The 10,564-nt window shown below is 34.5% G+C and overlaps 1 long non-coding RNA gene across 1 annotated transcript; it reads right to left on the bottom strand.

The window, feature by feature from the left end:
* Positions 1-1,466: 1,466 nt before the first annotated feature.
* LOC110457314 lies at positions 1,467-8,421 on the bottom strand. Its single transcript, XR_002463685.1, has 2 exons — positions 8,266-8,421; positions 1,467-1,661 (listed from the first exon to the last, which is right to left on the bottom strand). It is a non-coding gene; the product is annotated as an uncharacterized LOC110457314 (long non-coding RNA).
* Between the last annotated feature and the right edge of the window lie 2,143 nt (positions 8,422-10,564).

Here is a 10,564-nt window from a genome sequence, read left to right on the forward strand (position 1 = left end):
AGAAGGTGAATATAGTAGAAAAACACGTCTAAGGGGAAAATGTTTTCACGTTTTTTGTTATGTTTTTGGAACCAAGAAAGTAATCAAAACTATTTATTTCACTAACATTGAAGTGTAATATATACTTTCTGTCTTACATTAAGAATGGGAAATATCCAATTCATTGCAAAACATACTGATGAACAATATGTATTGACCAAATTATTGTGGAAAAAAATCTCAATCACCTCTGCAAGCCGAAATTGAAGAAGTCATACTTAATAAAATATTTTAGGGAAAACAAAGTTATTTAAGCGAATATCTTGAACTTATACATGCTATTCAGTCACATTGTTAGTTTATAATATTTTCATAACATTGATTTCGATACAGTTTTTGGCAAATGATATTAGGCTTTAGCTGATCTGGCAATTCTTTAAATAGAGGATAAAAAAGTTGATTTTTAACCTTTGTCCTTTATGATACAGATGCATATAATTGTGAAAAATATATCTTATGTTGCAATAAATTTGATGTTGAACCGTTAATTGACTGGACTAAAATGAATACTGTTGTCACATATTGTATATAGTTATCAAAAGTGTGCATATGTGTGATAAATCATATACTGTATAAGATGAAATGCTCGTGGTGTGTAAACATTCGTGGTTTTCGTGGTTGCTATTGAACCACGAAAATAAATACAACGAGTTTGAATGTAAGATATCCACGAAAGTTTGTATACGATCTAAATAGCTTCAAACCACGAAGGAAAAAAAACACGTGTTATACAGTATCTATCTGTACAAATATGAAAATAAACAAGAATTTACTCAGGTCACACCATCTAAATATGATTAACATAAATACCTGGTACTTCTCATTACAACACCATTAACTAATAGTATCTAGCGTTACAAAGCCCATGGATATATGAAAATAATGATAGTCAATGGTAGTCAGTGTTACAAACCCTATACAAATGTAGAATTACTTGACCAGTCGTACCCAACATCAAAAAGCCTATGTACATTATAGATCACCTTAACCAATAGCACATGAATAGTCATGACAAGAAATTGATGGATTATATAATTTATTTATTTGAGCAGAAGAAAATCAAGAAATCAAGGGGGCCCTTCTCACTTGATCCTAATTATGACGTCAATTCAGATGAAAATGACGCTTGTCATAATGTTATTAACATATTTTATCATTTGTTTCAAATGTATGGGCTATTCGGACAATATTGGTATTCTAATGTACAGTAAGTTTTGTTAATGACATACTTTTGTTTTAGAATGTATTGGCATGCCGATATAAGTCGCATGGCTTTAATTCATATTTACAACAAAGCGTGACATGCGCTTCATGAAATATGCTTATGAGACACATTTCATACCGACTTGACCATATGGGATATCTGTATGAGCGTATTAAGGAAACCTATTTTTACTTTCTCGTATAACGTTCTTGTATTTACGTACCTGTATTAACGTCGACATGAGTTTCACTAATTGTAAGTCCATATTGCATGTAGTCGGGTCAGTAATTCCACTCCTTTTACCGTTACCTGCGCCTCCCCATCCAAACGTCTGTGCCCACTGGGCATGACCAAGGTCGCAGTGGCTGAGCAGGAGAAGCATGGAAACTGTTACGTACGGTAGAGAGTTCATTCCCCTCTGCAAGAAATAATGAGCAATGTATATCACCCGAAAAACGCCATATATTGACAGAGGTTTGGAATGTAAAATGCTATTTAGCAGTGTAGGCACCTCACATACCGTCTGTCTTTATGCAGTTTGAAAACTAACTAACAGGAGTTATAGAAACATGATAACTAATCTTCTGTATATCCCATTAATGTTTAATAACACGGATGCTGACCCTATAGCGCTTGGGTTAGATAATGAAACATCACACGAATCCGTATAAACATAATTTTATCGCCCACTTCGCTAGTTGGTCTTTCCAAACATATAACTACCATCTTAGTACCATAAAACTTTTTAGGAACTTAAAAGATGTGTTGATTACTATATTCCAAAGTGGTATATTATGACATAAATGATGATAAAGGAATTCTTACGTATCAACCTCTACGAAACTATCATTCATTTCGAAATATAAACTTCTCACTTATTATCATAAGTATTGATATTTTGTCATACACATTTAGATCAAATTGAATATTACTTTATCAGTTCATTCAAACATTAAGTCAAATTTTCAAATTATGTTTTGGAAACTGTAAGTAAATATATGAGTATTTGTATATAATCCTAGAAAAGGTAAATATTTAGTTTAAACAATTTTGAAAAGTAAGAAAAATATCAAAGAGTCCAGGAAACACTAGAATGGCCCCCGTCTTTAGAATATTGAATTATTAAGACAAAAATGTAACTCAAACTTTTTTGATCTCTTGTATGTCTGATTAAATTCTAAACTAGAGGGAGATAATATAAGCTAGTAGTAAAATGTAGTTGAGAATTTTTTCATAAAAAATTAAGGGCCTGAAGCCAGTCTAAGGAATCACCACCAGGTTGTTTTACACTTTTTGACCAACTTTGTTTTGGCCTGTGATATTTTAGAAAATATTTAAAAGAAATATTTTACACTTTTCTCTGTAGGCCGATCATTAAGGCCGACTTTTTTCAATAAACTGTATTTTTATCTACAATCTTTTTGATAACGGAACTTTTCACTTAATATCGCTAGATATACGTGTATTACAACGTGGCTATCTATGCAATACATTTAACTCACAGATGTTAATACAAAACTTAACCGCTAAGCCTATACACGAACTGTATTATGTAAGGACTCCATTATAATTAGTGGAAATGTGCTACACTTCTCCTTTGAACCTGTTTGGCGGTAAGCACTAAGGTATTACCCTTCGTTGTTCAAATAGCCCACGTTTAAGTCATTCTAACCATGTTTGCTAATATTATTAGTTTGTCTATTTCGCCTATTGTTTTCTGATGTATTAATGATCAATACAATTTTTCGTTCCAGAGGAAGTTTTTCAAATTTCGAGATTTTCATATCAGTATTCACATTTGTACTGACATGCCATACAGTTAACATAAAAATAAAAAAGGAAAATGGTTCACAATTGAAGCACACCAAACAGCGTCAAACTAATTGTTTTCCACAAAATGTTCCAATAAAATACCCCGAATACCTCAACCGTCTTGTACCACAATCAGTCTGTGGAATACATAGCCATAATAGTACAAGACATTCTGATGTCATTCTAATCTGAATGAAAGATTTTTCTTGCCCTAGCTGGAACTCTATCCAGTTAACGTGCTAGACTACGCATGTCAAGCAGCTCCTTTAATGAACAAACATTGTTAGATCCCCTCTATGCGCATGCAGTAGCATCGAACACACTTCTCATTACCTGCTAGATTGTACCTTATACATTGACAACTACACATTGAAACCCTTCAGTATCAAATAACTGTCAGATTATTATTATATGGCGATGAATCGTTATCTTTAGAAGAAAACAAACTAATTTTCCTCGCTGTTCAGGATAACATCCTCAAGTCAAAGCGATTCCAACAACATTAGGGTGATAGAAACTTATGATGATATTGTTATTAATGTATACATGCTGTTTCACATAGTTTTGGATTCTGAGTAGCTCAAACAATGCATGTATGTATGTGTGTACGCAAACAATGTGTGTATGTATGTGTGTACGCAAACAATGTATGTATGTATGCATCTATAGATGTACGCATGCATCTATGTATGTATGCATGCATCTATGTATGTATGTATGCATGCATCTATGTATGTATGTACGCATGCATCTATGTATGTATGTACGCATGAATGTATGTGTGTACGCATCTATGTATGTATGTACGCATGCATGTATGTGTGTACACATGCATGTATGTATGTACGCACGCATGCATGTATGCATGCATGTATGTATGCATGCATGCGTGTGTGAGCGTGTGTGTGTAGGAGTGCATGCTTTCAGTACGTGGTCGCATAACTATGCATGCACACGCATGTGCGCAAGTAAATATAATGTGTATGTATGTAAGTCGGTTGGTACGTACTTATGTACGTATGTGTGTATGTATGTATGTTTGTATTTACGGTATGTGTGGGGATGCAAACATGGAAGTGTTTTGTGCGATCATATGTAAAAAGAAATAGCTGAGTTGCTAACATAATAATAAATCAATTGATTTCTGATTTATTATCTTATGACGTCTTTAAATAAGATTCTTAATCAATGACTTTTATAGTCTTATAATAACATATATCATATGTAAAATAAGTCATGTGGATGGTCTTTCCCGATGCAAACAGTCTAGTGGAATCGGATATACCAGGAGGAAAAGAATGAACAGGAGAACGGCATATTAAGGCACGGGATTTGACGAACAATTGATCAGTAACAGCGTATGGAATATGTACAGTCTTTCACAACGACTGTCTGCGTAGGGAAAAAACATCCACATGATTATCATATAGAATATTTTATATTAGCATTATAATGCAGCTTGTTTATGAACGATCTTACTTATATGCATATATACACCTTTCTTGAAATAGTCTGAAAATCGACCATAAAGTGTATTGACGATGCCGCGACAGAAGGATTTGTCTTGACCACAATGTACTGATTTTCCCCAACTCATTTCTAACTTCCCCTGTTATTTATTCACGTCACTATCCCTAAGCTATAGTTGTTAATGTTGGTTACGATGAAAGTTACATTTTCATGATCCTACACTAGCTATATATCCCCTTAGATCAGTTAGAATATTTGATCCTCCTCTTTGTCGAACTGTTAACTATTCTAATAGCTTTTTTCCAACCATGTTTAATGAAATAAATAATATCGCTTCATACCTTCAAAATATTCGTTCCGCCTATCAGTTCAAAAAAGTTAATAACACCTATTCCAAATTCAAACACAAGAACAACTGAAGACCAGTTATACTATTTTATTAAAAAATATTGGGAAACAACTACATAAATAAGAATATAAAGCTTTACAGCATTTTAATTATATATCTAACCTGTGTTTAATATCCATAAATTAAACTATTTGGTGGGATCGAATTTCCAAACTCATCAGTGGATGGCCTTGTGTGATACAATGGACATTTTGGCCTGTATCTGTTGGGTGCGGTAATTTAATCCCATCAAATGTTTATACATGCAGCTCCATCAACAAATTATGTTTCTTTTCTCTTCATTTTTTTAATGAAATAAATAATATCGCTTCATACCTTCAAAATATTCGTTCCGTCTATCAGTTCAAAAAAGTTAATAACACCTATTCCAAATTTAAACACAAGAACAACTGAAGACCAGTTATACTATTTTATTAAAAAATATTGGGAAACAACTACATAAATAAGAATATAAAGCTTTACAACATTTTAATTATATATCTAACCTGTGTTTAATATTCATAAATTAAACTATTTGGGGGGATCGAATTTCCAAACTCATCAGTGGATGGCCTTGTGTGATACAATGGACTTTTTGGCCTGTATCTGTTGGGTGCGGTAATTTAATCCCATCAAATGTTTATACATGCAGCTCCATCAACAAATTATGTTTCTTTTCTCTTCATAATATGTATGTATATATATATATATTTAAGGTTTAACCTGAAGAGCCCTGTGAAGGGTGAAAGCAGCTAGTTTTTGAGTCGGTCGTTAATCTTATTTTTTCTATATTTACTTCCTTCACATGGACATTTAATCCCTTTTTATCATATATATATATATATTTTATATGCCTTTTCGGTATCAAAATAAAAGGTTAGAATTTAAACCATTAGATTCAATTATAATAAAAATGGGTATTAATAGTTGTTTCCCCTAATTTGATAATACCAACTTGTTTATATGTGTTTGTTTGTGTTCTAATGTCTATGGATATGCTTGTACCACTGTTTGTTACTATGTTTGGACAGCTTCAAGCAGTGTTGTATCTATTTCTATATTACCTGATAATTTAATTTGACGTCAATGTCGATAAAAACGGCAGTTGTTTTTTTAATATTAAGTTGTTATGACGTTGGCAACAACCACTTTTCACTTTTAGACACATGCGACGCACGCATGCTTATCTATGTCTAATCAAATCAAGGTCATGCTTTCCAGTGAGAACCGTAGAAGTGACCACAGAACCACTGACCACAAAGTGACCACAGCACCAGTGACCACAGAACCAGTGACCACAGAGTGACCACAGCACCAGTGATCACAGAACCAGTGACCACAGAGTGACCACAGAACCAGTGACCACAGAACCAGTGACCACACAAAGGAACCTCACACAAATCATCAACAGTCTCATTCCACAAGTAATCAACAGATTTCGCAAAGAGATCCTGATGGCGATCTTTAAACTCCCCATATTCTTCATTTCTCTCTTTTCTAAAAGGACATATCTTCATCTTATATAATCGGCCCCCTTCAACGTGTACATATAAGGGTCTAGTAAACGATCTTTGACAGCGAGAGTGGAGTTAATCTTCACCAAGTTGGGGATAGTTCGCTGATGAAATTTTGCAGATAATCACAGATAATTACAGATAATCACTGTTTGGTTTTTTTGGAAGTATTACAAGAGGATTTGTCGAGCGCTAAACGTTCAATTCTCGAGAGTTAATATTTCTATGTCTGAATCAGACAGTATTGATGGATCCTTTCTCTCTCACACTAGTAAGTTGTAATGCTGAACCAAATGCACCGCGAGTGAGCTGGTTCCCCTAAGGTCGGTTAGGTCTGTTTACCTGTCCCTAACGAAGGTAACGTCTAGGATTCGCCCACCAGGTAAAAATGGTAGGAAGTTCACACTTCGTACAATATTCCTAATATTGGCTGTGTTCGCGAATAAGTGGAAAGACGTGAGTTTTGCTGAAGCGCTCTCCTGTTAATTAAGCTACAGTAATGTGACATTGTAGTGTAGCAACAGGCTTACTGATTGGATTAGACATTATTAGGAAGGCCGATTGTCTGTTTAAACAAGTCAATATATTGTCCGGTAATATATCCGTGTTTATTGTATGATAAATGTTCAGTTACATGGTAATACTTAGTACACACTTGAACATACGCCGCCAGATCAATTGTCAAAACGATGCTGGAAGACCAAGGCTTCATGTACTGACGAAAGGTTGTAATACACAATGGTATACTGAGTCTGCGTACTGCTTGTCAATGTATCATCGCGCCGTGTGACGTCATTACAGTCGTGTCATTTGATTAAAATAATTATTGTTTCTACAAATAGTGTTTCAGATTGACAAGTCTTGCTAATGGCTCCATTTTCGATCTACTATAATCATGATTGTTTTGCTTTCGCCGTCAAATGTTCGTCAATATCACTTGATTTAGAAACATTATGACAGATGACAGACTCGGCAAGGTCAAATTTCCTAACGGAGGCGACAGGAGCACTGACCTATTGACGTATTAAGTACCGTTTGGCAGTTAGTAATTTGGTGTATTTGATGAGATTTGAACTGGCAATGTGAAGTATATCAACTAACTACTGGACTGTCTATGGAACTAAAGGACTTGAATTTAATTACCAATTTCTGTTATAAACATTATATTGGTTAATTTGGACTATTTTCATTGGGCAGATGTTTTCCAATGCGCATGTGTAGAGCCTTACCATAGCAATGAAATTTCGTTGCTATGCAGAAATAGCCAAAATATTGTGTTTTTGACAGTAAGCATGCAGAAATGAAAGTCTCCGCATGTGACAAACAAAAATTCCTTTCTGCGAATGAACACTGGTATGACGATGTTTGTTTCATGTGGGGGCTTTCAAAAATTGCAGTGTTAAGTTAATTTCCTTCAAAATGGCCTATTTTCGACCAAATAGCGCATAACAGATGATATTCACGCAATTTCTCGTGAAAATGCGGATTTCTGTCTCTCTTTGTAATGCCATATCTCCTAAACCAATTGTGAAATGAATTTGAAATTTCTTATTTGCATACTTCGTTTACTCCAGATTACGAATATAACAACTAATTCACGATCTCAGATTAGGCCAAAAATGACCGTTAACACCCTAGTCGTTTGATTATGCTGATTATAAGATTTTATCTAACATGAAAAACAAAACTGCAAAGTATATTGATGTGTCCTACTGATTCTTGTGACCTGTAACCATTGGGTTACTTAAAGATACATTTCTCCCTCGTCGTCCCTATGAAACGAATGTGATGCAAAACAAATATTATCCCAAAGTTACAATATTTGATTTTCAACTTACTTTTTCGGTGGTGAGTGGCTGATGGTATTTCGATCTGGTTATAGCATGTCCTCTTGTACTGTGCACCAAAGTATCCTTGTCACTCGCGTCATCTAATGATATCTTATATACCCCAGCGCATACCCACGCTACCGCCTGGTGCCGCTCATTAGCAGTGTAGCCCCGTCATTGTCCGATAGGGGGTGCTAGTGTAGTTATTGATGCAGGCACGTTCTCGGAGGGTGTACGGAATGTATAAGAGGCTTCAATACTCACAGAAATTTCTTTTCAATAGTGGCACAGTTCATAAAATTACACACGCTACTAATTAATCTCCAATAACCACCAATCCTATAATTTTGCAAATAAAAAAATCAGGGTTTTATGCACTTTCCCTTCTGTTTTAACAGTAGTTTACAAATGTAAAGTAGCTGATTGCCGAATCAAATAGAACAAAGATATATTGTTTTGCAGTGTAAAACTGCAACCAGCGTTGTTTGGCTGTAACAAGGGGACATTTGTTCTATGACTTATCCACATCTACACTTGACGTAAAACTCCAACACGGTGAGCATATGTGGTGCCGGAAATGTGTTTCCTTCTGAGCGAAGCTGGAGTCGCCTCCGAGTTTTGTATGGGTCCCTGATATCTATAAACTACAATTGTATGTCTCTTCTATTCACAAGCTGAGGTTTATTTTACCCCCTGCCTTGATGCGTTAGTATATTTAATGATTGTGATAATTACAATAGTTTGTCCCTCTGTGTGGACGCTGGGGTTAAGTGTATCCTAATGAGTTGATGCGTTAGTATATTTAATGATTGTGATGATTACGTTAAATATTTTGTCTGTCTGTGTTAACGCTGTGATTAATTTTATCCTAATGAGTTGATGCGGTAGTATAGTTAATGATTGTGATGATTACGTTAAATATTTTGTCTGTCTGTGTTAACGCTGTGATTAATTGTATCCCAATGAGCTGATGCGTTAATATATTTAATGATTGTGATAATTACAATAGTTTGTCCCTCTGTGTGGACGCTGGGGGTAAGCGTATCCTAATGAGTTGATTCGTTAGTATATTTAATGATTGTGATGATTACGTTAGATATTTTGTCCCTCTGTGTTGACGCTGTGATTAATTGTATCCTAATGAGTTGATTCGTTAGTATATTTAATGATTGTGATGGTTACGTTAGATATTTTGTCCCTCAGTGTTGACGCTGTGATTAATTGTATCCTAATGAGTTGATGTGTTAGTATATTTAATGATTGTGATGATTACGTTAAATATTTTGTCTTTCTGTGTTAACGCTGTGATTAATTGTATCCTAATGAGCTGATGCGTTAATATATTTAATGATTGTGTTGATAACGTTAGATATTTTGTCTCTCTGTGTTGAGTCTGTGATTAATTGTATCCCAATGAGCTGATGCGTTAATATATTTAATGATTGTGTTGATAACGTTATATATTTTGTCTCTCTGTGTTGACGCTGTGATTAATTGTATCCTAATGAGCTGATGCGTTAATATATTTAATGATTGTGTTTATAACGTTAGATATTTTGTCTCTCTGTGTTGACGCGGTGATTAATTGTATCCTAATGAGTTGATGCGTTAGTATATTTAATGATTGTGATGATTACGTTAAATATTTTGTCTCTCTGTGTTAACGCTGTGATTAATTGTATCCTAATGAGCTGATGCGTTAATATATTTAATGATTGTGTTGATAACGTTAGATATTTTGTCTCTCTGTGTTGACGCTGTGATTAATTGTATCCCAATGAGCTGATGCCTTAATATATTTAATGATTGTGTTGATAACGTTAGATATTTTGTCTCTCTTTGTTGACGCTGTGGTTTTTTTTGTCCTTGTGTGTTGACGTTGTGGTATATTTTGTCCTTGTGTGTTGACTCTATGGTATATTTTGTCCTTGTGTGTAGATGTTGTAATATATTTTGTCCTTGTGTGTAGATGTTGTAATCTTTTTTGTCTTTTTATGAATTGTTCAGACATATAGCCATTTGTATAGAAGTTTAAATATTCTGTACAGAATTGTTCAGACATCCCGCCGTTTGTGGTGAAGTTTAACTATTCGGTACAGAATTGTTCAGACATGCAGCCAGTTGTGGTGAAGTTGAACTATTCGGTACAGATTTGTTCAAACAAGCAGCCATTTGTTTTGAAGAAAGAAGGTTCAGTACAGAATTGTTCAGACAACCAGCCATTCGTTGTGTAGTTTGAATAATCAGTATAGAATTGTTCAGATCATCAGCCATTTGTGGTGAAGTTTAAATATCCGGTACAGATCAT

Source organism: Mizuhopecten yessoensis, unplaced genomic scaffold (assembly GCF_002113885.1).
Source record: "Mizuhopecten yessoensis strain PY_sf001 unplaced genomic scaffold, ASM211388v2 scaffold9101, whole genome shotgun sequence".
Lineage (NCBI taxonomy): Eukaryota > Metazoa > Mollusca > Bivalvia > Pectinida > Pectinidae > Mizuhopecten > Mizuhopecten yessoensis.